The following is a 27,500-nucleotide window of genomic DNA, read 5'->3' on the forward strand; positions in this document are numbered from 1 at the left end:
AGAGAGAGAAGGAGGAGGAAGGAGAGGGAGGAGGAGGAGAAAGGGAGAGAGGAGGAGGAGGAGGAGAGGAGGGAGGAGGAGGGAGGAAGAGAGAGAGAGAGAGAGAGAGAGAGAGAGAGAGAGAGAGAGAGAGAGAGAGAGAGAGAGAGAGAGAGAGAGAGAGGAGAGAGGAGGGAGGGAGGAGGGAGGAAGGAGAGAGGGAGATGGGAGGAGGGTGGGTGGGTGGGAAGGATGGAGAATGTGTGTGTGTGTGTGTGTGTGTGTGTGTGTGTGTGTGTGTGTGTGTGTGTGTGTGTGTGTGTGTGTGTGTGTGTGTGTAAGGTTCAGTTCATCATTAGTCAAGCGGGACATGGATGGTCAAATTACAGTGGATTATTTATTTGTTTTCTGTCACTGGTGCTGAAGTAGTGAAGGTCGTGGAGGTTGTAACGAAATCACTGTGCGTTTGTCCTTCCATCCTTACACCCTCCTTGACTCCCTTCAGAGCCTCCTACACCATCCTACGACGCCTCCTTGTGTCCTTCTCTTCCCTCCTCCTTTTCCCTCACATACTCTCAACACATTATTCCTTCCTACATTCCTCTCATCCTCCCCTCTTTTCTACACCCTTTCCACACTCCCCTCTCACCTCCCATCTTTCTACACCCTTTCCACACTCCCCTCTCACCCTCCCATCTTTTCTACATCCTTTCCACATTCCCCTCTCATCCTCCTCTCTTTCTACACCCTTTCCACACTCCTCTCATCCTCCTCTCTTTCTACACCTCTTTCATTCTCCTCTCACCCTCCCCTCTTTTCTACACCCTTTCCACACTCTCGTCTCATCTTCTCCTCTTTTCTACACCCTTTCCACACTCCCCTCTCATCGTCCCCTCCCTACACCCTCTTCTCATCCTTCTTTTCCTCTTCTACACCTTCATACATTCCCCTTGTTATCCTTCCCTCTCTCTTATACCATCCTCCTTTTCCTCTCCTCCTCCTCCTCCTCCTCCCCCGTCCTTCCTACCGAGCAGGTTTTGCACTGGGTATGAAGGGCGGAGGAATGAGAGCCCAGTAAGCAATGATCACCTTTAATTGACACACCTACTATTACCTAATTAATTTTCATCGCACCTGTAAATTATCAGCGATCCACCTTTTACGAACGGGATGAGTTACGAGGCGGTGGGGAGGCGGGGGCGTGATGGATGTCAAAGGGGGTGGAGGGAGAGGGAGAGGGGAAAAGGGAAGGTGAGGGGGAGAGGAAGAGGGGAGATGAGGGAAGAGAAGGGAGAGGGAGGTGAGGAAGAGAAGGAAAGAAGGGGAAAAGGAGGGAGGGGAAAGGAGAGAGAAGAGGAGAAGGAAGAGGAGGAGGGAAGGGAAGGAAGGCAGAGGGAAGGGAAGAGGGGAAGGAGAATAGGAAGAGGGGAAGTGAGGGAAGGGAGGGAGAGAGAAGGGAGGAGAGCTGAGGAAAGAGAAAGGAGGTAGAGAGGTGAGGGAAGGAAGGGAGGAGGAAGAAGTGAGAAAAGAGACAGGAGGTGGAGAGGTGACGGAAGGGAAGGGAAGGGAAGGGAAGGGAAGGGAGGAGGGGAAGCTTGTTCGTGTTCATGTGTGTGTTTGTTTCGTTGTCAGTTTAATGTTCTCTGTTCGTTCGTTTGATTTGATTTTGGAGAGGTTGGTTATAAGTGAGTTCATTTCTTCGTTCATATTTTCTTGTTTTGTCTTCGTATTTTGTTCAGCTCGTTAGTTCATTTACTCGTTCAATTCGTTCATCAGTCTGTGTCCTGTATTCGTTCGTTTATCATTTCTTATTTCGTGTCCTTTCGTTCATTAGTTCATCTGTAAACTTTATTCCTTCTTTCATCACTTGGCTTGTCTACCCTCCATTGTTTCCTTCATTCGTAATTCCGTTTGTTTGTGTCCTTTCATTAGTTCGTTAGTTAGTTAGTCACTCCCTCGCTAATTTCGATCACTACGTTAATATATTATTCTTTCTATCCATTCGTTTGTTAGTCAGTCAGCCAGTCAGTCAGTCAGTCAGTTACTCCCTCTATCCAAACATTAGCTCAGTACGTTACTATTCCTTCTTTCTATCCATTCTTTCGTCAGTCAGTCAGTCAGTCAGTCAGTCAATCAGTTACTCCTTCTATCCAATCATTCGCTCAGTACGTTAATATGTCCTTCCTTCTATCCATTCTTTCGTCAGTCAGTCAGCCAGTCAGTTACTCCCTCTATCCAACCATTCCCTCAATACGGCGATTTATCCTCCACCTTTCCGTCATCTTCATGGCTCGTGCACCCATTCACCGCGTCTAACCTCACTGAAGTTCCAAGGCCGAGTATCCGTCACCACGTTAGCTGAAGTCAACCTGCGCCACCAAAACACCTGTGGTCGAGTTCACATCTGCAGCTTGAAACAACAACGCTCGAGGGGAGAAGGTTATGAGTTACCGGGAATTTTGTGTACACGTCCTGCGAGAGGGAGGTTCACTTTAAAGAGGCACACGATGGTCTAGTGTCGCGTGTTTACAGCTTCACTTGTTCCTGTTGCTCCTTTTCCATCTAATTAGACTTTAGGTACATTTAGAACAGGTGCACACAAGCTTTACGTAAACTGCTTCCTTCCTACCGTTCTTCTTACATTCTTGCTATTTTATCGTCTAATTATCTGCTACTTTAGATGGATTTATGGATGTTGAAAGGTGAATATAAACTTAACCTCTTCAGTACCATGACGCGTTTCCATATTCACTTTGCTTACTATTTGGTGATTTTATACAGCTTCAGAAACTTCTTCAGTACTCATTTCAGGGACGCATTTCTACCACGAGTTTTGGGCATGATTACACGATTTTATATACATTAGGAAGGGTTTATGGAGGTCAAAAGATTAATGGCCTGAGTCTTCACTATTTTAATCACCAAATAGTAAGCAGAATGAATATGTAAACGTGTCATGGTACTGAAGGGATTGAAATAGTGAAAACTGTGGCCATTAATCTTCTGACCTCCATAGACCCTTCCTTATGTCAATAAAATGGTCTCATCGTACACAAATCTCACGGTAAAAATGTGTCCCAGTATTGAGAGGATTAAAAAAGGGATAACTATGTGTAAACTGTTTCCTTCCTGCAGGTTTTCATACATTCTTGCTACTCTCTCATGTAATTACTGTAGCGAGGTTAAGTGGAGCACGAAATTGAAGTGTGAGGTTCTTAAAATTCTTAGCGCGAGTTTCTTAAAATTCTTGTACACATCTTGGTTTTCTGGTAAGTGTTGTAATGTGTTGTAGTCCTTTTTCCCGGGAAGATGTTTACAAATTAGACGGTTTCCCAGCTACGACATTTTGACTATTCCGTTTGGTTATAAAATTTCTTATGATTCTTTTATTGGATTATCGTAGGTGGCTTTCAAAGTTATCCTACACACGAGTAGCTTCATTGGCTGGTACGACTGTAATGGCTTGGATCCTTTCTCCGGTATTTTCTTTTATGCAACTGTCTAACTTTGGCATCTTAATTATTTCAATGCATTATTGGAACTTCCACGATATTAAAGACAAGTGGTTTTCAGTTTCGTTTTCTGATAAATGTAAGAAGTTAACTCAACTCTTCAATTCTCTTAAAGTAAATTCGAAGAAACTGGAGACGCGTTTTTTTTTTTTTTATCGAGATATTACATATCTATTTTCCATTAAGTGTAGCGAGAATACTGCCCTAAACTTTTTTTTCTAAGATACACAAATTGCTTTTTATCCGCCTACACGTTTTAATTACTGCAATGTATAAGCTTCCACGAAATTATACAGACACGGTTTTCAAGTCTACTTAACTTTTGTTCTTCTGACAAGTCAAAAAGTGAAGTAATGCCATAAGGTTTTTTTCCAACAGTGCTATTTTAATTATTTCAATAGATTACGACAAACGTGACAGGAAATTCAAGGCACAAGGTTTTCCAAGTTATACATACCTTCCTTTTCTCATTAATATAACAATAGCAAGTCAACTTTCCATTTTTTTTGTCGTCCCGTTGAGATATTTGAATCATTACTGCACTGTGACTCAACTCCCAACAAATTAAATGTGCAAGGATTTCGGAATTCCACAAACACAGCTTCGTTTTCTGGAAAGTGCAAGAGAAGAGTGACGGTTCAAGACTCATTTCCTTTGTAATTAATGAAGGAAGGAGAAATTAAAGGATAGAATGATTGACTGACAGATTTAGGTAAATGCGCCATAACATCACTGTCACCTGGCGCCGCAAAGATACAATGAGAGAAAAAATAAAAGGATAAAATTAAGGGAGGAACAAAATACAGTGAAAAACAAAATAATAATAAAAATGGTGGACAGAATGGAAAAAAAAAATATGTATAGATTGAATGAGAAAACAAAGTATATAATGAATGAAGGATTGAAAAAAAAATAAGACAAATGACAAGAAAAAATATCGGAAAGGAGGAACAAAATACAGAAAAGAACAAAAGAAAAAATGATAAAAATGGAGGGCAGAACGAGAAAAAAAAATATATAGAATGAATGAGAAAAGTATATAATGAATGAAGGATTGAAAAAAAAAGATAAATGAGAACGAAAAAAAAAATAAAAAAAAAAATGTAAATCAGGAAATTTGAAACAGTAAAAAATAGAATGAAAAAAAAAAACAACAACTTAGCAATGAATCAATAAACGAACAACGAAACTAAACGAAAGAAAAAAAACAAACAAAAAAACAAACAAACAAACTGAACACAAACCACCACACCACCATCACCACCACCACCGAACACTCAATTATCAAGCCGAGTTCAATAAGCAAGCTCGACTTCACCAGCGGAGGAAGTTCATGCTGTATTCACGACATCTGCTCCACACATCCATTACAAATATCGCCTCCGCTGAATTATTGCTGCGACAAGAAGGGAAACTGAAGCGGCGCGCAAGGAAAGGAATGTCATAAGGTCGCTGGCTATCAAACAAGTGGAGAACAATGCTGGTGGCTGGGCATGCTACTGGTTTGCTTACTTTCTCATCTGGCTATCTAGTGGAGTACATGCTGGTGGTTGTGCTTGCTACAGGGGAGAGAGAGAGAGAGAGAGAGAGAGAGAGAGAGAGAGAGAGAGAGAGAGAGAGAGAGAGAGAGAGAGAGAGAGAGAGAGAGAGAGAGAGAGAGAGAGAGAGAGAGAGAGAGAGAGAGAGAGAGAGAGAGAGAGAGAGAGAGAGAGAGAGAGAGAGAGAGAGAGAGAGAGAGAGAGAGAGAGAGAGAGAGAGAGAGAGAGAGAGAGAGAGAGAGAGAGAGAGAGAGAGAGAGAGAGAGAGAGAGAGAGAGAGAGAGAGAGAGAGAGAGAGAGAGAGAGAGAGAGAGAGAGAGAGAGAGAGAGAGAGACAGAGAAACAGAGACAGAGAGAGACAGAGAAACAGAGACAGAGAGAGACAGAGAAACAGAGACAGAGAGCAACAGAGAGAGAGAGAGAAACAGAGAGACAGAGAGAAACAGAGACAGAGAGAAACAGAGACACAGAGAGAAACAGAGACATACAGAAAGACAGAGACAGACAGAAAGACAGAGAGACAGACAGACAGAAAGAGAGAGACAGAGACAAAGACAGACAGAGAGAGACAGAGACAGACAGACAGAAAGAGAGAGAGACAGCCAATTAAGCTCTACATCACACAGTACACTCAGGCATTGCGATCCCATTAGCACTGATTAGTAGGACACGCGCCGCCAAAAGATGTACTGTTACGCTAATGAGAATCAGGATAATGTGACACTTAGCTTCACTATATTAGATTGGGTTAGGTTAGGTTAGGTTAGGCTGTGTTTGGGTTGGGTTGGGTCGAGTTGGGTTGGATTGGTTGTCATAAGATAAGGTAAGGTAAGGAATGTTTAGGTAAGACAAAGTAAAGCAAGGCAAAGCAAAGTATAAGGCAAATCAAGCCAAAGCAAATTAAGGTAAGAGAAAGTAAGGTAAGACAAAGTAAGGCAAGGCAAGGCAGAATCAAATAAAGGTAGAGCAAAGTAAAGGTAAAACAGAAAAAAGGCAAGTCAATGAAGAAGTAAGGCAGCAATAAGACAAGGCATGGTAACGCTAAGTAAGTAAAGGCAGGGCAAGGACGAGGCAAAATAACTCTGCGCTCAACGAAAATAATCTAAAACGAAGAGACGCTAATCTACTGCAAAGAAAAAACATACGCAGAGATAATTCAAAACCCAGAGCTGAAAAAACACAAAATAAATAAAAACATTAAATAAAACAACACAACGAAGCTTACCTTATGCCAAACACACCTAAGACACCTTATGACCACCTGGCCTAGATTCCTTACACATTATTCAAAGCCAGCTGGAGTTTTGTTGATGGCTGGCAGGTGGCTCTTCCTCCCTGACCCTCCACCCCACACCTTCCTCTCTCCTCATCCTTCTTCCTTCCTTTCCCCTTTCCTTCATGACGGGGTGGGGAGGGAATGAAGGCGCTGTGGTAAACCCTGGAACAAAAAAGGCAGTGGTAGTACGAATATAGGAGGGGAAATGAGGGGAAAACAGATATAGGAAGGAAGGTCAAGATATAGGATGGGAAAGGAGGATAAAGACAGATAGAGAAAAGGAAGGAATGATGGAGTAGAAGACAAATTACTGGAGAGAAGGAACGGAGGTGGTGTGGAAGGAAATGAAGGAAGGGAGAAGGAAAGAAGGAAAGAAGAAAACGAAGGAAAGGGAGAAAGCCAAAAAAGAAAAAAGCGAAAGAGGAGCAGAAAGGGAGACAGGAAGAAGAGTAAAGGTAAAAAAGGAGAGAGAATAAAGGAGGAAAAGAAAAGGGAAAATTTTGTTCTGGAGATGAATCAGACACTAATAATCCTGCTGCTGCTGCTGCTGCTGATGATGATGGTGGTGGTGGTGGTGGTGGTGATGGTGGAGGTGGTGGTGGTGGTGGTGGTGGTGGTGCAAGTACGAGAGAGCACCAGAGTGGGCAGAAATGCTTCACACAGAGGTAATTAAAACAGTAATGACAACTTGCAACGTGCTGAGTGAAATTCCTGGAAAGTGAGAGAGAGAGAGAGAGAGAGAGAGAGAGAGAGAGAGAGAGAGAGAGAGAGAGAGAGAGAGAGAGAGAGAGAGAGAGAGAGAGAGAGAGAGAGAGAGAGAGAGAGAGAGAGAGAGAGAGAGAGAGAGAGAGAGAGAGAGAGAGAGAGAGAGAGAGAGAGAGAGAGAGAGAGAGAGAGAGAGAGAGGGGGGGGGGCACAGACAGACAAACAGAAAAATAGAAAAAGAAAAGAAAGAAAAAAATAGAATTACAAGCAAAAGGATCAAAACAAACCAGCGCTTGGCAATGTTGAGTCACAGAACACGATGCTTGTTGCCCACCACCACCACCGTGTCGCTAGGATATGCATGCCCGTCACTGCGCCAGCACACACAACGAGCGACAGGGACAAATGAACACAATGATAAAGAAGAATAGGCGAATGAGAGGAGGAGAGAGGGAGAGGGAGGGAGAGAGAGAGAGAGAGAGAGAGGGAGTGTGATGGATGAAGAGGATGCGCAAGGAACGGGCGCCAAGAAATGGATGAAATGAATGACGAGGAGTTCAAAGATTGAGGGGGGGAAGAATGAAGGTGATTGGTAGATGCGAGTGTGAGAACTGGAAAGGCCGATGAGATGGAAAATAATTAGAGCAAAAATAAAATAGAAAATAAATAAAATAGATAAATAAAAAAGATAAATAAAAGAATAAATTAAATTACATCAAGTAATTATATTCATTAATAATACACGGAAATAGAGACAAAATAGACAAAATTAACTGTTAAGAGAAAAAAAAGACGAAATCTGGGTAACAACTAAAAAAATAAAGAAAATCGATAGAAGACAGAACAAAGTAAGGAGAAAGAAAACCTTTCAGCTAGCCATTGAGCCTTCCAACTGACTGACCAGACACTCGCTTCCTTCCTGACCAGAGAAAGAGAGAAAGAGAGAGAAAGAAAGAAAAGAAAGAAAGGAAAGAAAGAAAAAGAAAGAAAGAAAGAAAGAGACAGACAGACAGACAGTGTGTGTGTGTGTGTGTGTGTGTGTGTGTGTGTGTGTGTGTGTGTGTGTGTGTGTGTGTGTGTGTGTGTGTGTGTGTGTGTGTGTGTGTGTGTGTCCTATATCGTTCCCTAACCCGTGTACCGGCGTGGTATGAATGCACGTATGCAGACTCTAGTTTTACACGTGAATGGAGTGTAGAGGGAGTGTGCATGGCTAGCTGAATGTGTGTGTGTGTGTGTGTGTGTGTGTGTGTGTGTGTGAGGCCTGACCCAACGCGCCATAGCACCCAGCACACCCCCTCACTGCACCGCACACCGTCATGGAGGGTGAGAGAGGGAGAGGTCGAGGGCATTGAGCGGTAACTTCTATAATCACGCACCAACTTTAGTCTGAAGGGGTTTCCTTGGTTAGTACATGCAAAATATTAGTTTATTATTGGTATTTTCATCATTTTTCCATCGTTCCCTCTTTTCTTTTCCTGTTATTCTGCTGGAGGGAAGGGAGGGGGCGGTAGTTACGGGCAATGAACGGTAACTCATACCATCACGCGCCTAGTTTAGTCTGAAGCCGTGACGCGGTGAGATGGAGCGTGAAATCTGCTGCCTAACATTAAAGGGAATTTGAAACCCTAATAGAGCTTAACTTGTGACTAAAAGCAGATTCCTGGTATCAGATTTCCCTTTAACGCCAATGCTTATCATTTCTAAATATTTATATACTTGGGCTTGTTTCTAAACTGAACTTAAATGTAGGTTATAGTTTTCATTTTTTTTTCTTATTTTTACACGTGATCAATATTCTTAGCACTTATGTCTAACTCTACGTTGAAAAAGAAGGCAGACTTAATAAATAGTTACTTTAAGTCTTGTCTTACTATACTGAACTGAAGTTGTATGTGGGTCATATTTCTATTCCTTTTTTCTATTTTGACACACAATTAATATTTTTAGAACTCGTGTCTAACTCTACGTAACAAAAAAGAAAGACAACTCACTCAATATTTACTTTAAGTCTTACGATACTAAACTGAACTGAATTTGCATGTGTGTCATATTTTCCCCTTTTTTTTTTTTTACACAAAAGATTGATATTTTTAGAGTTCGTGTAACTCTACGTAATAAAAAAGAAAGACAACTTATTCAATATTTACTTCTTGTCTTTTCTTACTATACTGAACTGAACCTGTATGTCGGTCATATTTTCCCTTCCTTTTTTTATTTTATTTTTTACACAAAGGGAATTAATATTTTTAGTACCTGTCTTACTCTACTTGAAAAGAGAAAGACAACTCATTCAATATTTAAGTCTCGCCTTACTTCACTGTACTGAACTTGTATGTGGGTCATATTTTTCACTTATTTTTATTTTTTACACTAAGGAGATTAATATTTTTTTACCACCTCTGCCTGACGTAACAAAAAAGAGAAAATTCATTCAGTATTTACTCCAGGTCGTCTTACTAAATAGATCTGAATTTGGGTACTATTTTTCACTTATTAAACAGAGGCTATCATGCCTTTTAGAAATCACTTACGGTCTAATTCTACATAAAAAACAAAATACGTACATTATAAACTGATCTTAAAGAGTGCAATATCTTCTACTTATAAATAACGAGGACTCACTTTCAGAACTTATAACTTTACTCTACATAAAAAAAAAAAAAAAAATCTTGTGGTCTGTGAGGAAGATTCATGAATGGTAGTTTATGTGAGTCAGTGACCAAGTAACGTGACTGGTAAACTGGTGGTCACGTACGTACTTAATCCTTTCAAAACTGAGACACACATTTACCTTGAGATTTGTGTACTATTAGATCATTTTATTGACATTAGAAGGGTCTATGGTCAGGAGATTAATGGACGGAGTCTTCACTATTCTAATCCCTCACACAAGTTTCAGAAGCTGTATAAAACCACCCAATAGTGACCAGAATGAACAGGAAACGCGTCATGATAATAAAGGGGTTTCAGGCTTGTAATCACACACTTCTTTATTTCACCTCTACGATTTCAAGGGCTTTGTTGAGGTTAACACGAATTTTTAAGGTTCTTTTATAGTTCTAAAGGTAGATTGACAAGATTTCAACATTATTAACTGGGAAAGCATTCTTGAAAACCCGGCTAATCATCTCTGTGGCCTTGGAAACTAGTCGTGGTGAGAGCAAAGCGTTTCTAAAGACTTACCTTAGCGGCATTACCATAAATGACTGATCACTGCATAGGTGTGTGATAGTTTAGTACAGTCGCAGTCATGAGTTACCTTGCAGAGTTGTCAGAATCGTTAGCAGCTCCCCTCTAAACACCGTCCCAAACCCCCGAAGCTCTTCCCCTCCCCCCCACACACACACCACTCACCAGCACCCGGCACTCCTCTCCCCCTAGCACTGGTCACTCAACTCTCATGGCTGTTACTGCGTGAATAGTGTTAATTATAGACGTTCGTGGTAATAATGAGTGATGTAGGTTGTGTCGTGGTTTTGTACGTGAGTTTAACCCCTTCAGTACCATGACGCGCTTCCATATTCCTTTGCTTACTATCTGATGATTTTGTACAGCTTCGGAAACTCATGTGGGGGATTGAAATAGTGAGACTGTGGCCATTAATCTTCTGACCTCCATAGACCCTTTCCTATTGTCAATAAAAATGGTCTAATCATACACAAATTTCAAGGTAAGAATGTGTCCCCATATTGAAGGGGTTAACAATAGGATAGTTAATGTGACTGTTAAGGGAGATGTAATTAGTGTGATTCTCAAATGGTAATAAAGGTGATAATTAATGGGAATAAAATAGTGAAGACTGTGGCCATTACTCTTCTGACCTCCATAGACCCTTCCTAATGTCAATAAAATGGTCTAATCGTACATAAATCTCAAGTTAAAATGTGTCCCAGTACTGAAGGGGTTAATTAGAATCAGTGTTCATTAGTGGTAACAACACGAGTAGTGGTGACGTAGGTGGCAATTCTGTTCGTACCACACTTCCATGCCTGCCTACCCATCCACATCCTTATCTATTGACACATCCATCCATTGTAGTACGTGCGTGATATGTAAATAAAAAAAAATAATAATAATAATAATAATAATAATAATAATAATAATAATAATAATGAAAGAATTACGCCCGCGACAGTTTAAAGGGATAAGAGAGAGCGCCCACAGCCACGCCCCCGCTCATCCCTCCCCGTCGCTTCTCTACCAGTCCTTTATCGCCGCTCCTTACCTCTCCCCGCCTTTCCTCGCCGCTCCCTACCTCTCCCCGCCTTTCCTTGCCGCTCCCTACCTCTCCCCGCTCCATCCTACCCCCTTCCTACTTCTCCCAGCACACCACCAAGTACGTGAGCAATAGTAAGCACGCCACTAACCAGCACGTAAGCACCACTACCAAGCAAGTCACCAGTACATGTCAGATGGGGGAGGGAATGGCGTCAGTAGTCCCACAGTGCAGCCTTTGACCTCCCAGTGAGTAATGACCACGGTGACCCAGTAATCCACTAAGGTGTCGCCCAGCAGGTGCTAAATACACATGCAAGCTTTAATTACCCTTGGAGACCTTAATTACTTTGTTAACTATCCTTTACTAATTACACCTGACAACCACGTTAACTGCCCTTGGAATGTGATTAATTAAGGTAAATAACGGGTGGTAATTACACCTGCAAACCCTAATTACCTTTGAAAATGACCTTAATTACCTTTTATTGAGTTCATCCTTTACTAATCAAGCCTTGACAACCACGTTAACTACCCTTGGAATGTGACTAATTAAGGTGTACATATAACAGGTGACAATTACACAAGCTCACCTTAATTACCTTCAAAATCACCTTTTAATAATAATAATAATAATAATCCTTTACTAATTACCGACATCCACGTTAACTACCTTTGGAATGTGACTAATTAAGATGAATAACGGTTGGGAATTACACAAGCTCATCTCAATTACCTTCAGAATCACATTAATTACCTTTGAATCAGTAATTACCTTTAAGTTAACTATCCTTTACTAACCACCTGACAACCACGTTAACTACCCTTGAAAAGCGATTAATTACGGTGATAAATGGATAGTAATTACACAAGCTCACCTTAACTACCTTCTAATGAGTTAACGATCCCTGACAACCACCTTAACTACCCTTGGAATGCAACTAAGGTGAATAATAACAGGGATAATTAGACACGCACACCTTAATTACCCTTTGCTACCCACCTACACGACCCTCCTGCGTCACGTTAACCATCCTTCGTGAAGCACCACCTCCCCACCACGCTAACCACCCACGGAATGTCACGTGACGTCAATGGTGGTGATTAACAGGTGGGCATCACACAAGCTCACCTTAATTCCCCTTTCGCTATCACCTTAATTACTGCTCCCTTCACTGTCACGTTGGAGGAGGAGGAGGAGGAAAAGGAAAAGGAAGAGGAGGAAAAGATGATGAGAGAAGAAGAAAGAAGAAGATGAGAGAAGAAGAAAGAAGAAGATGAGAGAAGAAGAAAGAAGAAGATGAGAGAAGAAGAAAGAAGAAGATGAGAGAAGAAGAAGAAGAAGATGAGAGAAGAAGAAGAAGAAGAAGATGAGAGAAGAAGAAGAAGAAGAAGAAGATGAGAGAAGAAGAAGAAGAAGATGAGAGAAGAAGAAGAAGAAGAAGAAGAGAGAAGAAGAAGAGAGAAGAAGATGAGAGAAGAAGATGAGAGAAGAAGATGAGAGAAGAAGAAGAGAGAAGAAGATGAGAGAAGAAGAAGAAGAAGATGAGAGAAGAAGAAGAAGAAGAAGAAGAAGAAGAAGAAGAAGAAGAAGAAGAAGAAGAAGAAGAAGAAGAAGAAGAAGAAGAAGAAGAAGAAGAAGAAGAAGAAGAAGAAGAAGAAGAAGAAGAAGAAGAAGATGATGATGATGATGAGAGAAAAAGAAGAAGATGAGAGAAGAAGAAGAAGAAGTGGAAGAAGAAGAAGAAGAAGAAGAAGAAAGAAGATGAGAGAAGAAGAAGATGAGAGAAGATGATGAGAGAAGAAGAAGAAGAAAAGAAGAAAAAGAAGAAGAAAGCCTCAGAGTTAACCACCCTTTCGTTAATGATCACTTAACCCCTTCAGTACCAGGACACACATTTACCATGAGATTGGTGCACCATTAGACCATTTTATTGACATTAGGAAGGGTCTATGGAGGTCAGAAGATTAATGGCCGCAGTCTTCACTATTTCAATCCCACCACAAAAGTTTCTGAAGCTATATAAAATCACCAGATAACAAGCAGAATGAATGTGGAAACGCGTCATGCTACTGAAGGGGTCAATCACGTTAAATAGTTATGTTAGTTAGTGAATACGCCCAATCTTTTCTGAAACCACGTCAAATACTGTCAGAATCACGATAATTACTCTCAAATCACCTTCAAATTAGTCACATTAATTACTCTACCACGTTACTTACCTTTAGAGAATCAACTACCTTAAAAATCAACAATTCATTATGTCACCTTTATTATCCCTTAAAATATTACCAAAATCCCTTTAAAACTACTATACTACTTAAAATCTCACTGACTACCTTGTCACATTAATTTCCCTATAGCCAGCCTTCACATTCACGTAACTTGCTCATTAACTCCAAACATTGACCCTCATTATGCCAGCTTCGTCACTAATCTCTACTGAAGGAGTGACAGCGTACCTCGGTTAGTATAAGAGGTTTACTTGGGGTCCCCTTACACAGTCCTTCCTGGAGCCACGTGTTGCCTGGCTAGCTGAGGGAAGGGTAGTAGTGGTGGTGGTGGTGGTCAGTGTTGTGCGCCGCCTCTACTGCGCTGTCAAATGAAAAACTGTAATTGTTGTGTTTCGTTAATTTTTTCTTTGTTGTATTGGTTTTAATTTATTTTGGTGTGTTTTTCTTTCCGTTTTTATCATTAGATATTTTTTTTCTTCATATATCTCTGGTTTAAAAGTTGTATTGTGTTTATAGCCAAATGAGAGTCTGTAATTGTTGTGTTTCATTAATTTATTATTTGTTGCATGGTTTTAGTTATATTTTTTGTGTATTTTTATCAATCAATCAATCAATTAATCTTTCCGTTTTTATTTTTAGATTTTCATTTTCTTTCAAATAGCTCTGGTTTAAAAGTTGTATCGTGTTTATAGTCAAATGAGAGTCTGTAGTTGTTATGTTTCGTTAATTCATTGTTTGTTGTATAAGTTCTATTAATTCTCGTTATGCATTTTCTTTCCATTTTTATTTTTAGATTTCTTTTTCCATACGTCGCTGGTTTAAAAGCACACTGTTGACTTTTCCTGTTTCTTTTACGTCATATAAACACACTGACACATTAATACACCTTTTTAATAAACTTCCCTTCTACTTTTGTGTATTTCTGATTACAAGGAACACCATATTTATTTATCCATCCTTCTACGAAATAAGAAAAGAAATCAATACCTATCTTATACGCTTCACACAACGATTTCCACCTTTCCTTTTCCAAAACAACATTCTATTTCAGTCCCAGGATCCATTTCCAGCACGAAACAGCACCATGATTGCTTTACATACACCAGGAACACACAAACGTGTAAGGAGAGCTGGAATACCTTTAAAATTGGCTCTGATCTTCTTTCAACGTGGCAAAGGAGGTCCGATCCCCCTTTGCACGTACTTCCTGTTGCCTTTCATGTGGAGGCGGCGGTGCTCCAGCTCGTTACCGGGAAAAGAGGATGTTGTATATCAGAAATGAAGGCACACTTTTATTACGTAGAGGAAAGCGAATATAGTACGGAGGAGGAGGAGGAGAAGGAGGAGGAGGAGAAGGAGGAGAAGGAGGAGGAGGAGGAGGAGGAAGGGGAAGAGGAGGAAGAAAAGGAATTAAGAGGAGACAAGACGCTGTATGGCACGAAAAATTATCACTACTGTCGTAATATTTTTCGCAGAGAGAGAGAGAGAGAGAGAGAGAGAGAGAGAGAGAGAGAGAGAGAGAGAGAGAGAGAGAATATTCCAACGACGGAGATACGTTATTGTAATCGTTGTTACTATTGTTGATTTTGTTGTAGCAAAGAAAAGAAAAACGAGAGAGAGAGAAAGAGAGAGAGAGAGAGGGAGGGGGGGAGGAAACGAGTCATAAATATAAGTAAGACTGATCTATTTCATCATAATGCAAGTGAAGAAAGAAAACAACAGTGAAAAGGAGAGAATATGCACGAAGGAAGACAACACACAGCAAAATAATAACTCCTGTTTTATGATAGCCAAGCGAGACAAGGATGATGAACACACACACACACAGAGAGAGAGAGAGAGAGAGAGAGAGAGAGAGAGAGAGAGAGAGAGAGAGAGAGAGAGAGAATATCAGGAAGGAAGATTAAGAATAGAAGAGAGAGGGGATAACAGGGTACAGAATAACGATTGAAGGGAATGAAGAGAAGAAAAGAAGTGTAAATCAAAATGTGAAAGTAAGAATTAGATAGACGGTAAGAGAAAGTAAGAGAAGAAAAGAAAAGAAAAAGAAAAACTAGTACAGACAAATAGATAAATCCAATTGTTTTTATGATGTATGAGCGAGAAAGGAAACTTTGGAAAGGGCGAAGGAATAAAAGAGATGTGGCAACGCAGCGTGGGGTATTGCGATGTACGATAATTATAGACGGAAACGATAACAGCGACTCTTCTGAACCAATAGGAAGCTAACTTGCCGATTTTTCCAGAGAGAGAGAGAGAGAGAGAGAGAGAGATTTAACTTGACCAACTATGGGAAAAGTAATTATGAAGAACTGAATTCCCTTTAATGCTTATTCGATTGGTGTTGCCAGAGAGAGAGAGAGAGAGAGAGAGAGAGAGAGAGAGCCACAATAATTCACACCTTGTTCTTCAACGTACACTCTTGCTAACGATGTGGAGAAGAGGAAGAAGAGGAAGAGGAGGAAGAAAAAGGAAGGAAGAATTAATTACAAGTGGTGATGGTGGTGGTGGTGGTGGTGGTGGTGGTGGTGATGGTGGTGGTGATGGTGATGGTGTTTGATTAGTTGTAGTAATGTCAATGTTAAAAATTTTGTGTTTACTTACTTCTATTTCTCATTTCCTGGTGATGTTATTGGTTCAAGAGGAAGGAATGTAGAGAGAGAGAGAGAGAGAGAGAGAGAGAGAGAGAGAGAGAGAGAGAGAGAGAGAGAGAAATTGGTTTGCACGAGAACGAATCACTTTTCTTTCAACTCTCATGATGAAAGGAAATGGTAAACCGATTAAAGAGAGAGAGAGAGAGAGAGAGAGAGAGAGAGAGAGAGAGAGAGAGAGAGAGAGAGAGAGAACAATGGCTTCCCCCTTGACTCAATCGCTTGCATCAAACAACCACTGCTACACTGTGGCAATTGCTACTCTCACTAAGCACTCGCGGGGCTCGAACCCTGATACCACAAATGCCAAGGCAAAACCTGCACTACCGAGCCATCCAGGAGAGAGAGAGAGAGAGAGAGAGAGAGAGAGAGAGAGAGAGAGAGAGAGAGAAGGCATGTTTTTTTGTATGAAAGACACGTAAATATCTTTCTCCTCTTCCTCCACCTTTCTATCTCTCTCGCAATAAACCCTACGAGGAACGCTTTAACCTATTCAGTACTGGGACGAATTGTGTACGATTAGACCATTTATTGCCATTAGGAAGGGTCTATGGAGGTGAGAAGATTAATGGTCCAGAGTCTTCACTATTTCAATCCCCAACATAAGTTTCTGAAGCTGCATTAAATCACCAAACAGAACCAGAATGAATATGGAAACGCGTCATGGCACTGAAGGGGATGAAGTAAATATATTCTTTTTTTTTTATCATAACGCAGTGTAAGAGAGGGATCGGATATTGCTCTACAAAGGTTCTAAGGGCTTTAAAATGCGAAACTTAAACTCTTCCTAACACTCAAACACTCGAATGTTGCAAGATGTGATGGCTTCAAAATAACAGGTGAGCAATTTCCGAGAGATGATGCCAAACGTTTCCCCTGCAATTACGTCACAAACACCTGAAATTATCTTCCATCACGCGTCGTTAGCTCAGGTACTGTTGATGCCTTTAAAAACCGCCTTGACAAGTATCTAGATTCTAAACCCCGGTTGTCACTGTTCATGTGTGAATACCGAACACGCACACTCAGTATTATGTCATGTGATGCAGATATACCTCAATTAGCAAAGAAAACAATTATCATGTAACAAGAGTAAAGAGTAAGAGACCTTAGTGATGGCTTGCTCCTCTGCGATTCACTGCTCATCCTATCACAGTATATTGTAAAATGAAGTCCTTGCAGCAACTCACCCATCACTGTAGTCTTCTAGTGAAATATAAACCTCACTAGATGAAATTTTGAAGAGTATGGAGCGCCTTATCGGAGTGGTGAGTGGTGGTAGTGGTACCACAGTTGTGATGTAGGGAGTGGTGGTGGTGGTGGTGGTGGTGGTGGTGGTGGTGGTGGTGGTGGTGGTGGTAGAGGGTGACAGGGTTAGTGGAGGCTGAAGTTTAATTTCTGTCCTCCATATCTTCTCGTCGTCGTCGTCCTCCTTCTCCTCCTCTTCCTCTTCCGTCACCTCCTCCTCCTTCTCCTTCTGCTAGTCACTCTCCTTCTCCTCCTCCTCCTCCTGCTCCCGCCCCTCCTCCTCCTCCTCCTCCTCCTCCTCTTCGTTGTCGTCGTCGTCTTCGTTTTCGACATTGTCGTCGTCCTCCTCTTCGTCGTCGTCGTCGTCCTCCTCCTCCTCCTCCTCCTCCTCCTGAATCTCACAACGGCATGAACTACAATGTAACCTCAGCAAACCAACATGCTCGGCAGAAAATGACAGATGAAATTCAATATAGAAAAGTGCAAAGTCCTTCACATCTCTTCCTCCTCCATCTCCTCCTCCTCCTCCTCCTCCTCCTCCTCCTCCTCCTCCTCCTCCTCCTCCTCCTCCTCCTCTTTCTCTTCCTCCTCCTCGTTCTCCTCTTCCTCAACTTCACAACGGCAGGAACTACAGTGTGACCTCAGCCAAGTAATATGGTGGGCAGAAAATGGCAGATGAAATTCAAAATAAGAAAGTTGAAGCGAAATACGTGAAGAACACAGTGCCCATGGCCAGTGCTGAAAGTGAAAAAAGATGTTGGTGCTGTGGTGTCCAAAGATGTCAAGCCGAGTCAACACTGCACAGGAACACTGAACAATGCAAACAAATTAGCAGAGTTCCTTGGATGAAGCTTTCAATTTAAATCTGAAGAGGTTATACTTGCTTTGAATAACTCACCGGTGCGTCCTCACCTTGAATGCTGTGAACATTTCTGGTCACCATACAACAGAAAAGACATTGAAAAACTGGAAAAGATACAGCGAAGAGTGGCTTAGATAATTCCAAGATTGAAAAATGAGTGACATGATGAACGAGTGGAGCCATTCAATGTATTCAGTTTAACGAAACGCAGAGTAAGGGGAGACCTAAGTGAAGGTTTTATAAATGTTAAGGGAGACAACAACCTTGACGCTAATAAGTATTTTGTCGCTGATTAATTATTCAGGATGGCCAAAGGAAAAACACTTTTGATCTTATCATTTAAAATAGTTCTCTCTCTCTCTCTCTCTCTCTCTCTCTCTCTCTGGAACTGAAATAATGATGAGCGTTAACGAAAGAAAGAGACAAATTTGTTAATGCAACTTAATTTTGAGATAAACACACACACACACACACACACACACACACACACACACACACACACACACACACACACACACACACACACACACACACACACACACACACACACACACACACACACACACACACACACACACACACACACACACACACACACACACACACACACACACACACACACTGTCGCTTCCCCCCACAGTACATATCTTGGCTGGCTGGCCCCATGTTAATCCCACATAGACGCCACCTGTCTTGTTTATGGAAGACGTCCATTGTTAGGTAACCCAGGTGAGGGAAGGTGGTGGTGGTGGTGGTGGTGGAGTGGTGTTCCCCTGTGAGGCCTCGCGAGGAGCGGTGCTTGACTGTTTGTCCTCGAGATAATGAAATATTTGAATCACTTGGAACATGTATTGAAGGACGGACCAGTGTGATGCAGTCTTATTGGTCTGCTACTTGCCACGCCAGAACTGACGATTTACGTCAGGAGCGTCTCCTACAGCGGCTTCTTAAGGTGGAAAGATACACAGCCACACCCTTCCCACCTGCAGCGCCTCAGCCCGCCCACCCCCTCACTTCATTTCAGTCCTTGCCACAACCTCGCCCACTCCTTCCTCAGCCTGGTATCTGGAATCAGAACCAGGGGCGGCAGTGGACCACTCCTCTTCACCAGTACCAGCAGTCGGCCGCGGACCCTAACCACCACCTCGGACTAGCAGGCCTCGCTCACTACCATCCCTCACCATGGTACAGCCAGCTTGCCCCCGCCGCCAACTAAAGGTCGTCTCTAGCAACGTCCGTGGTCTCCGGACTAACCTTGCAGACTTATACCACAACTGTGTGCAACGACACAATGCAGACGTTGTTGTGGTGACCGAGACATGGCTGAACAGTGAGGTGGAGCCCACGTATGGCAGGATGCAGGGCTTCACCCACTGGGTGAGGAGGGACCGACAGGAGCGAACAGGAGGTGGAGTGGCTGTCTGCTTCAAGGAAGGAATGCAGGCCCAGCTACTCGACATAGACACGCCTCCAATGATGGAGATGATGTACTTCCGAGTAATGCTGGCAGACCGCTCAGCCCTCCTGCTGTGTGCCCTGTATCGCCCCCCGCGACAAGGGCCTGACTCACTCCTGTACCTGACTGAGACCTTAGACAACCTGATGATGGCACACAGCTGCAGCCACGTGCTGATTGTGGGGGATCTCAATCACCACCTGGAAAGAGACGCCTACGAGAATCTCCTGAGGTGCAGGGTCTGACAGATCATGTCACCTTCCCCACACATGAACGAGGAGGGACATTAGACCCTGTCATCTCAGACTACCAGGAAGACAAGCTTCAGTGTCATCAGCTGGGGCTCGTGGGCAGCTCTGACCATCACGCTGTACTGACACAGCTGGAAGTGGGCGTGGCTCAGGACGAGGCCACCACCCGCACCATCTGGCTGTGGAACAAAGCAGACTGGGCTTCCCTGCGCCGCGACCTGACCCACACCCCATGGGCCACTCTGCTACAGGGAGGAGCAGAGAGTGAAGCACTTGCACTCACCTCTCACCTTCTCGCCCTCCAGAGACGCCACGTCCCACACAGGGAATACACCACCAGATCGACGGATCAGCCATGGTTTGGCTACCGTTGCCGTGTTGCTGCCGAGGCAAAGTATGCTGCCTGGCTCCGCTACAAGAGGAACCCGACTCGGCGCAACAAGGACCTGCACAGGGCTGCATGCAGGAGGATGGTGGTAACCAGCAAGTGGGCCTTAAAAAAGTGGGAGGAAAGCCTGCGCCGGAAACTGTGTGGCACTGGCGTAGGAAACAAAACTTGGTGGTCTCTTGTTAAGGACAAACAAGGAACTGGCCACCAAGAATCCATCCCTCCCTCAGCAAGCAGGACGGTACTGTCGCCACCAGCAGTAAGGAGAGGGCACAGTTGCTGGCTTCCTTGTTTGCTGGAAAAATGAAGGTCGGGAATCCACAGCAGCCACCGCCTCAGCTGGTCCAGCAATGTGAGAAGACTGTCACCATGGTGGAGGTGACGCATCAGCAGGTGAAGCGATTATTGCGGGGCTGGACACACAGAAAGCCACCGGCCCTGATGACATCAGCCCGCACCTGCTGAAGCGATGCTCCCAGGAACTGGCTGCCCCTCTCACCCAAGTCTTCACAACTTGTGTACGGGAAAACGTCTGGCCTTCAGTGTGGAAGGAGGCTCGAGTAGTTCCTGCACACAAAAAGCTCCAGGACGGACCCAAAAAACTACAGACCCATATCCCTGTTGTCAGTGGTGGGTAAAGTGTTTGAGAGGGTCGTGGCAGAGGTGGTGTGTAGCCATCTCAAGGACAATGCCCTCCTCTCAGACCAACAGTTTGGGTTCAGACCTGGAAGGTCAACCTCCGACCTAATGATGCTTCTCACCAGGCATTGGCAGGACGCCCTCGACGACGGCAAGGACACTATAGTGGTTGCTTTGGACATAGCAGGAGCTTTTGATAAAGTATGGCACAACGGATTACTAGAAAAGCTTCGTGCTAAAGGCATCCAGGGTGGCTTGCTACGACTCTTGGGAAATTACCTGCAGGACAGAAGCCTCAAGGTGGTTGTCAACGGGCAAACATCTGAGTCCCTGCCTGTGGAGGCATCAGTGCCACAGGGTTCAATTCTTGGCCCACTCCTGTGGAATATCTACGTGGATGATCTTCTCCAGCTACTGCCAGGAGTCATGGCCTATGCTGATGACTGCACCCTCTCCTATACCTATCCACGCCAGGACAGTGGGCGGGCTGCTGAGGCCATCAATCAGCAGCTACGAGTGATAAAGGAGTGGGGTGCTCGCTGGCAAGTGACATTCGCGCCGGAGAAGACACAAGCAATGGTTGTCTCTCGGTCCCCAGCCGCCATGGCAGCAATGGCAGGAAAGTTGTCTTTGGCGCTGCTGCTCTCCCACTCCAAGATGACGTCAAGATACTTGGAGTGGAGGTGGATCGAGGGCTGAGGTTTGACAGGCATGTCAAAACCATTGCCAAGAAAGCCTCTCACAGGATCTCCGCTCTCAGAAGGATCGCCAGTTTCCTCGACAGGAAGGGAGACTGCTGCTGTACAAGGCACAGGTGCGGCCCCACCTTGAATACGCAGCTCTCTCCTGGATGTCCTGTGCCGCCACACACAGAAGGAGACTGGACAGCATCCAACGCCGCGCCATACGGCTAGTAGATGCTGCACTACCACCTCACCCAGAGCCTGAGCGTCCCCTTGATTCACTGGAACACCGCAGAGACGTGGCGGCGATCGTAGTGTTCCATAAGGCACAGGTGCAAAGAGTGCCACATCTGGCAGGGCTGCGTCATCCTCTAAGAGTCACCGCACGGAGCACGAGAACGGTGCTCAATGGTGGTGACGCCGTAGAGGTGCCGCGATCCCACGGGTGTCAGCATCAACGCACCTTCGCAGGACGCGTCTCCAGGATGTGGAACTTGTTCACGGCCGCGGTGCCTCACGTCCAGGAGATGAACACTCACAGTGTCAAACTGATGGCACATAAGTGGAGACAGACACTGCCAACTCCTCTGACACTCTTTGTGACGTGACACTCAGTGTAGTGCAGTGCGTGAATAGTGCTAGTGAAGTGAAACGAATAGTGCTCCATTTACATGCTGACCATCTTGTATATTATCTATTTTTAAGTCTTGTAAATATTGTAGAGAAATAGATTGTAGTACCCTTAGAATAGGTAGCACACGACAGTGCGCCTTTGGGTACATGTTCCTTTGTATTAAGATTTGTTTAAAAAAAAAAAAAAGAGAGAGAGAGAGAGAGAGAGAGAGAGAGAGAGAGAGAGAGAGAGAGAGAGAGAGAGAGAGAGAGAGAGAGAGAGAGAGAGAGAGAGAGAGAGAGAGAGAGAGAGAGATTGACTGATTTTGTATTCAACAACCACAGCAACTTGTGAACTGTAATGCAAGTATAAGTCTAAGCTATTGAAGGCATCTCGTAATGGAAATAAACAGTGAGAGGAAAGAATTAAACAGCACAATTCGTAATAACAATCTTTTTCCTCCTTCCTCTTCCCGTCTATTAATCTAATCTTGCACCCTTCCCATCCTTCTCCTCTTACCATGTCTTCTTACTATCTCTTCATCTTTTCACTTTCCTCCTTTGTCTCCTTCTCCTCCTTCTCTTCTTCCTGTTCCCGGTAAGCGGGTGCTCGTAGCTCACCTCAGGGACACTGACCACCCTGCCGTGCATAGTCTCGGGCCACCCTTGGATAAGGTGTTAACCTGCTGAGTCCCCCGGGATAGGATCACGGTGCAGCCACTGGGCAGCAGCAGTGGTGGATTGGACTGCAGCAAAGGATCCCTCTACGGGACAATGGCTGGATTTTCAAGGTCCTAATTAGCTGGACCATGCCTTAGTTTGCTGGGGTCTGCGGTGTAGAGAAGTGTGGCGGTCTCTACACTAATTCAGCCTCTCTGGGAACCAGTTGGTGACGTGAACCACCCGTCTCTCCCTTGGTACTGGCGGTCCTTTCCTATCTATCCTTCAGACTGACTGGTTCTCATCACTTTTCCATCTGTCTTTCATATTACATAAGGAATATTTAAGTTTCTTGGTCTCTCTGGAAGTGTGTGTGTCGGTGGAGCACACCTGGCGACAGGTGCCACCGGCCAGCAGTATCTGAGTTCTATGCATTAACTTCATTTACTCAATTTATGGTTAGCTACATCTTTACAGAAACTTCGAAAGCGCTTTCAGTAATCAATCTTGCCTTCTCTTCTCAGACAATGTGAAGCCTGTCGTGGCAGGTTTCCCCTTCAGTATTTCTGGAATCCTTCTGCCTGCAGGTTGTGTCACCTCCACAGTAAGATGGAGAGACTCAACGATAAGTACAAGGAGAAGTGTAAGCAGTATGAGGACGTCGTGCAGCAGCTTGAAACACTAAAAGAGTTTGCTGTCTCTAATACAGTTTGCACCTCCACAAACGCCATTTCTACAATCCCTGACAGACCTGTCGCCTCCACCACTCCAGGAGCTCCTAGTCGCCCTCATGCTGTGCCTGCACAGACGCCATTCACTTTTGTCAGGAATCGTGCCACCACCACTAATGTAAAGAAGTTTCTGCCCATCTCAACCTACAACAGACACCAGGTCATAGCTGAAGAGGAGGAAGACGCGCAAGAGACGAGACTGATCGGGAACTCGATAGTCAGAGGTCAGCTCTCTGAGTTCTGTGGCAGTGCTCGTAAGTCACGTAAGCGTTTATGCATGCCTGATGGACGCTTAGACGACATCACGGCAGCATGTGACGAGGCAGCCTGCGGATCTAATAATAATCTCTTTGTTATTCACGCAGGCACAAGCTGGAGAGAATTCAAAGAAGAGTTACTAAGTTGATCCCACGACTGCGGAACAAGCCTTATAAGGAGCGCTTGAGGAAACCCAACTTGTTCTGTTTAGAGAAACGGCGAATGCGAGGAGACTTAATTGAACTATTTAAAATGTTCCGGGGCTTTGATAATGTAAATGTAAACAACTATCTCACCATTGACAGTTCCAACACCACTGGAAATAATGGCTACAAGATTACAGGTAAGCGTTTCAGATCAGACGAGGCTAAGCATTATTTCTTCAATAGAATTGTAAATGTCTGGAACTCTCTCCCAGCACATGTTGTCCCTAGCAATGCAACAAAAACTTCTAAACGAAGGTTGGACAATCACTTCGCATCAACCCCTCTAATAACGTACACTGCACCAACATTTTTATTTTCTAGTTACTGGACTAGAGAGTATCACTTCCCCTCATCCTTCCCTATCACATCTTTGACTTTCCTTCTTCCTATAGCTTTCTTGTTTTCCTTCCTTGAACCCTGGTGTCCTTCAGCCTCTAACTCTTAGAACCTGTAGTGGAAGAATAGACATACAGAGAACCTCGTTAGGCTCAGTAAGGCTGTTGCTGTCTCTTCCTTCTTTTGTATTCCTTTGTATTCCTCTTCCTCCTCCTTCTCCTTCTCCTTCCACTTCGAACTTGTCTTTTTTCCTACCTACAGCTCTACCTCCCACCTCCTTCTCTCTCTCTCTCTCTCTCTCTCGATTGGATAACGCTAGACAGTAAAACAATCGACTTATCCATTTTCACGTACGTCGAGAGAGAGAGAGAGAGAGAGAGAGAGAGAGAGAGAGAGAGAGAGAGAGAGAGAGAGAGAGAGTCAAGTGGCGAGAAGTAATTATTATTGTCGTGTGATTGAGAGACATCGCGAGCACAACTTGACATGTTTGTTCCTCCTCTCTCTCTCTCTCTCTCTCTCTCTCTCTCTCTCTCTCTCTCTCTCTCTCTCTCTCTCTCTCTCTCTCTCTCTCTCTCTCTCTCTCAGCCAGTCGTTTTAGCTTCCCCGAAGAACCACTCAGCCCCATTTAGCCCAGTGCTTCTTAATTGGGTACGGGAAAGGGAGAAGGGAGGAGAGAGGGAGAGAGGAGTAGGAGGTCTTTGGGATACACGTGGGGAGGGGAGAGGAGAGGGAGCGAGAGAGGGAGACGGTAAAAAAGGGCGTCTAGGCGTCTGTTCACGGATAAGTTGAAGGGTTGCTATGCCGCACTAAAGGGATCTCAACACGGAATCGAGCGGTACTTGTAATCTCCCTTGTGTGTGACCTAAACGAAAGGACGAAAGGAGGGAAGCAGGGAAGGTGTGAAGCAAGGAAAAAGAGAGAATGAAGCAACACTCAACAAACTCGCGGAAACGTATCACTTACTTTCTTTCCCCTTGTCTTTGGGTTCACTTGCGTTGCCGTGTGGAGTGTAGTGTTGTGGGAGGAATGAGGGTTGTGAATTGAAACTGTATTTTTATTGAGCTGTTTTGGATGAGACGAAGATAGAAATACGGAATTGTTGTTTTTAGTGGAAGATCTATTTTTTTTTTTTTTTATGTAAGAGGGAGAACTGCCAAGGTAAAAATAAAAATACATTAGGAAAAAAAGGACCACTAGAATTGCAGTCTCCATAAACAGTTAGAAAGAGTTAGTAAAAAAAGGGACAAAGATCTTGAAACCTCTCTCTTAACCCTTTCAGTACCATGACGCGTCTCTATATTCATTCTGGTTAGTATTTGACTTTCTCATACAGCTTCAGAAACTCATGTGAGGATTGAAATAGTGAAGACTCTGGCCATTAATCTTCTGACCTTTATAGACCCTTCCTAATGCCAATAAAATCGTCTAAACATATCCAAAACTCAAGGTAAAAAATGCATTCCAGTACTGAAGGGGTTAAAAGAAGTTACGTTGTAGGAAGATGGAAATACAGAAGCAGGTAGGGAGTTCCAGAATGGGGGGTTATGAATTGGTGCTCTACGATTATTGAGTTGTTTTGGCGTGACACGAAGATAGAAATTCGGAATAACTGTTTTTAATGAGTCTTTTCCTGCCATTCTTTCGCTTGTTTTTTTTGTTCTTTATTCTTTCGCTTGTTTTTTTTCCCCATTTTTTCGCTTTTTTTTTGTCTCTTGTGTGTTGTTTAATGTTTGTTTTCCCATTCTCATTACTCTTCTTCGCTTTTTTTTCTTTAGTTTAAATTTTCAATCGTTGTCGCTGTTTTTAATTTATCTTTTCTAACTTTTTTAGTGTCAAGCTTTCATTTATTTCCTCTTTCCATTTCTTTCTAAGTCTTCCTCTGCCTCTTCTTCGTGTCTTCCGGAATTCCTTGACTTGTTAGACGAAAGGACAGGACTCATTAATCAAAAAACTGTCAAAAAAAGCACTAGATTTAACCCTTTCAGTACCATGACGCGTTTTCATATTCATTTTGCTTAATATTTGGTGATTTCATACAGCTGCAGAAACTTATATGAGGTTAAAAAATAATGAGGACTCTGGCTATTGATATTCTAACCTCCATAGACCCTTCCTCAGGTAAAAAAAAAATCATCTTATCATATAAAAAACTCATGGTAAAAATGTGTCTTTGTACTGAAGGGGTTAAGAATGCAGAGTGAAAATGTAACCCCCCAAAAAATAAAAGAAAATCAAGTATTGTGACAACCTAATAAGAATACTGTTGTCCCACTCTCTTCAGCTCGCCTCGCCAGCACAGGATATTAACACAGACCCCCATTTTTTTTTTTATTATTTAACCCTTCGGCTGCTATTTGGTACACCTTTCTTGAACTGTTAATCAGCGTGAGGCATCTTTACTTGTTCCTCAGCTACAATGAATCTTTAAACTCGGTAGAAATTGTAAACTATATTCTCTCCTGTCCCTTTCTTTCTTATGCATGCTTAAAAGATTTCACACATTACGTTTGGTGGTGTTAATTGTTACGTATCGCAGTGAAATATTTAAAACGTGGCCAGACATGTTTGGTAGCGGGCGGGACGGCAAACACGCGGCCTGCCCTACTCTCGCTCACCCGCTGCCTCGTCCATCTTACCTTTACCTGTCCTGCGCTATTCTCTCATGAACACCGCCTGTCCGCCGAAAAATATGAAGGGCGATTCTGCTTCACTTTTACGAGCTAACACCAAAAGCAGAATGAAAAATCTTGTATGTTTTGCGTTTATTTCGCTACGAACGGTAAACTCTGGAATTCTGTGCCTGATTCTGGGTGCTTTTTATATTATTTTCTCGCTTTTTCTTTAATTATTTTTCTTGGACTGCTTCAGGAGAAGAGTGAGAAGGCGACTCCTGTGCTAAATTGGTCACCACGATCGGGAATTTTATCACCAGTTAAGATTAACCCCTTCAGTACCGTGACGCGTTTTCATATTCACTCTGCTTACTATTTGGTGATTTTATACAGCTTCAAAAACTTATGCGGGGAATTAAAATATTGAAAACCCTGGCCATTAATCTT

At 43.4% G+C, this 27,500-nt stretch overlaps 1 long non-coding RNA gene across 1 annotated transcript in view; it reads right to left on the minus strand.

Moving 5' to 3' along the window:
- The window catches only part of LOC123500008, a 125,093-nt gene that overhangs the window by 11,233 nt on the left and 86,360 nt on the right, over nucleotides 1-27,500 (minus strand). Inside the window, exons 2-3 of the long non-coding RNA XR_006673148.1 lie at nucleotides 13,689-13,821; nucleotides 6,255-6,467 (exon numbers count right to left, since the gene is read on the minus strand). This is a non-coding gene — a long non-coding RNA (uncharacterized LOC123500008). The remainder of the gene's footprint in view (nucleotides 1-6,254; nucleotides 6,468-13,688; nucleotides 13,822-27,500) is intronic.

This window comes from Portunus trituberculatus, chromosome 50 (genome assembly GCF_017591435.1).
Source record: "Portunus trituberculatus isolate SZX2019 chromosome 50, ASM1759143v1, whole genome shotgun sequence".
NCBI lineage: Eukaryota > Metazoa > Arthropoda > Malacostraca > Decapoda > Portunidae > Portunus > Portunus trituberculatus.